The sequence below is a fragment of the Elaeis guineensis genome, chromosome 13 (genome assembly GCF_000442705.2).
Source record: "Elaeis guineensis isolate ETL-2024a chromosome 13, EG11, whole genome shotgun sequence".
NCBI classification, from domain to species: Eukaryota; Viridiplantae; Streptophyta; class Magnoliopsida; order Arecales; family Arecaceae; genus Elaeis; species Elaeis guineensis.
In genome coordinates, this window is record NC_026005.2 from 9,151,648 (window position 1) to 9,155,779 (window position 4,132).

Genomic DNA, 4,132 nt, shown 5'->3' on the forward strand with positions numbered 1-4,132 from the left:
GTCAAGAAATCCCAAGAGGTGAGGCTTTGGAAGGAAAAAAATTTTCAGAATTCAGCTTTCATAAGAGTCATCTGGTCGAAGCAGAATCATTATGACCGAACCAGAGTCATCTAACTCAGACAGAGTCATCATGGCTGAAGCAACATCTTCATGACCGACTGACCATCTTCATGTCATGACCGACTGACCGTCTTCATGACTGACTGACCATCTTTATATCATGACTGACTGACCGTTTTTATGGCCAACTGAATATCTTCACAGCTAATTGACCATCTTCGATTCTTCATGGCCGACTGACCATCTTCATATCGTGATCGACTGACTGTCTTCATGGCCGACTGACCATCTTTATGTCATGACCGACTGACCGTCTTCATAGCCGACTGATCATCTTCATGGCCGACTATCAAACAACCGACTGCCGCTTGTCAAACGATCGACTGCCAAATATATAATTATGATATTATAATTGTGAGTAAAAAATTTCTTAAATATATAAAATAAAGGAAAGAAAAATTTTTGAAATATTGCTCCATTCTCGGTTTTTAATGTGGAAGCCAAAAAAGATGATGCATTGTTTGGATAGCTCAACCTCGTGTAATGGCAAATTCAAGATTAAGGTTTAATTGAGTTGTTTGGTTATTTAAACTGAGATTGGATTGGCCTCTCTTAGTTGCATCCTAGACTGTAGTGAATTTTGCTATTCCTTAAATATGTAAAATAAAGGGGCAAAAATTAACTTTTGAAACATTACTCCATTCTTGATTGTTAATGTGGAAGTTAAAAACGATGATGAACTCTTTGGATGGCTCAACCTCATGTGACACCTAATTTAGGACTAAGGTTTAATTGAGTTGAGTTATTTAAATTGAGATTGGATCGGCCTCCCATAGTTGCACCCTAAGTTGTAGTTAATTTTAAAACTCATATATGTAAAATAAAGAAAAAAAGAACTTTGGAAATATCACTCCATTCCCGGTTTTTAATGTGGAAGCTAAAAATGATATTGTACTCTTTGCATGGCCTAGCCTCATGCAATGTGGACCTATCTCTCATATAATACACCAGCCCAAGTCGTCACATTAGGTTGGGGAATTAACCAAGGGATGAACATTCCACAACGCCATCCAAGGTTTTCTCGATTCATTTCATTTTAAGTAGGTTGAACCAATACTATTATGCATTAGATTAAGCTTAATTTGAAATTTGTAGCCTGACTTGAAATTGGGTTTGGGCTTAATACAACAGCCTCCAAGTTTGAGAGCCCGATGTGGCTCATCCGGTCATCGTTACGCACGCGCACACCCTTACCCACTCCACACGTATTTGTACTCTATGAAGTAGTACTAAATCTTGCCTATAAGATAAACAATAATAGTCATTATTTCAGAAATTATCCCTCCAATCATATTCTACGCATAAAGTAACAAAGAAATTTTGCTATTACACTATTGATTGAAGTGGAGATTGGACGATGAGGAGATTTCGTGTGAATCTTGGATCTTTTCCTTTTAAAAAAAAAAAAAAAAAAAGGGAAGTAACCTAGTCTAGCCTAATTTCACGTCGCACCCACTGGAACTCACTGTTGGATTTTGAGTGGGCCAGTTTGGGCTTAGCTGAATATGTACTAATGTGGACTTAGTCTAGCCGAACCTGACAAACATGTCCTCTATAGGGCTACAATGAGTTGGGTCAACTTGTGACCTGACTCGATCCTAACCAAATAGACTCGACCCATGTTGTATTAGAAGATCTGTCCACTGGGATGGGGTTCAAAAATCAAACCCGATCTAAATTCTAAGTTGAGCTTTGGTCTTCTATTTTTCAACTTGATCTAATTTCGATATCATCGGGGTCTAATTTGGGTTAATAAAAATGGAACGGACTCAACTCGGACCTAATCCGGCTCAACCAAAAATCCAAATTATGTAAACTTCTTTCTCCTTAATTCTTAATATGTTTCTCATTTAATTGAATGTATACTCATTTAAACTAACTCCTCTTTTTGTCTTAACAACTACATATTTTTCACCTATTTTCACTTAATTACATTTAAACATCCATATTTCATTGTTGTTTTGATAGATTCTTATTTACAACACTCTCAGAAATATCAATATATATTAAAAATCGTAGCTTCTAAACCTTCTTTTCAGTGGAAAATTCATGTTAAGTTTACTCTTTGTAGTTTTATTTCATTTTTTTGTCATTTTCCGTTTAATTCAATTATCATATTTTAGTCATAAATGAATTGCAAGGTGCTTAACTCGAACTACAAAGCTAACCATTTCAGGTTGGGTCCAAGTCATACCCAACCCCAACTCAACCCAAAGGGCCTATTGGATCTGACCCAGTCAATTAATAGGTTAGGTTGGGTGCAAGTTCAAAATCATGACCCAGATATGAAATCGGGTCATGTCGGGGTCGAGCATGCCCCAGTCTGACTTGACTCATTTGATGCCCCATGGGGAACGGAGCACCGATAAGCAGCAATACATATTATCAGATTCAATTGTAGTCTGTTTTTCTATCTTGCAGTTGACTCATTTAATCATCGTAGCATCAAATAAGAATTCAAAAGCAACAACACCACGCAATAAATTAAGTTGCATCAAAGAATCTTGCAAAGACGATGGTTGATAACCATATGGAATTGGGTGCACCATGACACTTCGCCTCGTTTGGATTGATGACATGTAGCAGGATAAGCCAGAAGGAAGTGCAATGCAGGAGGTAATGGAGCGTGGAGCGAGGGAGAGAGAGAGAGAAAGAGGGAGAAGAAAAGATCTTTTGAGGGCATATTTAGGTATTCCCCCAAGAACTGGGGAGGGGAAGCTGGCACAGGGAGAAGGCAACAAGGAATTTTTTCAGACATAGGTCATACTTAAATGGGCTGCTCTAAAGATCTTCCCCCCCCCCTCTCTCTCTCTCATCGAATTCAAGCTAAGGTGTATTAGGCTTTTTTTGGTAAGTAAGGTGTATTAGGTTGATATACCCATATGGGCTGCCCAATCTACAAAACTGGCGATCAAATCCTGTTGGGTTACCAAACAGGTCTAAGTTTTTTTTATTATTATTATTTTATTTTATTTTTATCAACAAGGATGGGGACTAGCAGCCTTCCCACTCTCTCTCACACAGCCTTTTCTATCTCCGGCAATCCCAAGATTATTTTTCTAACCAGTTTTGATTTGACCTGTCCAAAGGCAAAGCATTGTAATTCATTGTGAAAAAATTCTTCATACACCATCTCCGATAGAAAACTTACTGAATATTATAATAATATTATGATATCCTATTACAATACTATGACATTCTATTACATCATAATTATCAAAATATCATAAAAATTTACAGAACACCATAATAATATTATACCATCCTATTACAATCCTATGACATCTTATTATATCCTATAAATAATTATTAAAATATTATAAAAAATTATAACATCCTATCACATTCTATTTACAATTATCAAAATATCATAATAATTCCCATCTTACTTTATGAAATGGATATTTTGATTAAAAAAACTTTTTTCAAAAAAAACTATATTAAATATTTGTCTTGTTGTTAATTATGCTACGTGGCGCAATCTATTAAAGTAGCGAGCTTTTTATCCACCAACTGCGTTGGGCAAAGAATTACTCTCCAATGTGATAACATGTTAAAAAGGATTAAAAAAAAATTTCTAGCATACACTTCATTCTTTTTCACTAATGTCCTTCACCCCAATGCCCCCTTGCAAAACTGAAAATCGAATTCCTCTTATTAAACTTGAAAACCAGTTGCCAGCAACATTAATTTCCATTAGAACACAAAAACTTGGCTGCTGGTTGGAAGTTGACATTCCCAGAACACTAAAAGAACGACGTTATCAATAACTTGGCTCCTCTGAAGCTTTTAACAATTCCCCCAGACCAAATCTTAGAAATCTTAGAATCCCATACACTCGAAGTTTTCTTGTTTGCATACATTTCAGTACGTCGCTAATAGTGTCGTTCTAACAGTTTGCTATTTCCTTCTCAAAACTTGGAGTCGTGAACCGCCATGCGGCCCAACGAACTACCATTTCGAAACCCAAAACAATCAGTGATCATTCCATGGATACAAACACGCGCGCACA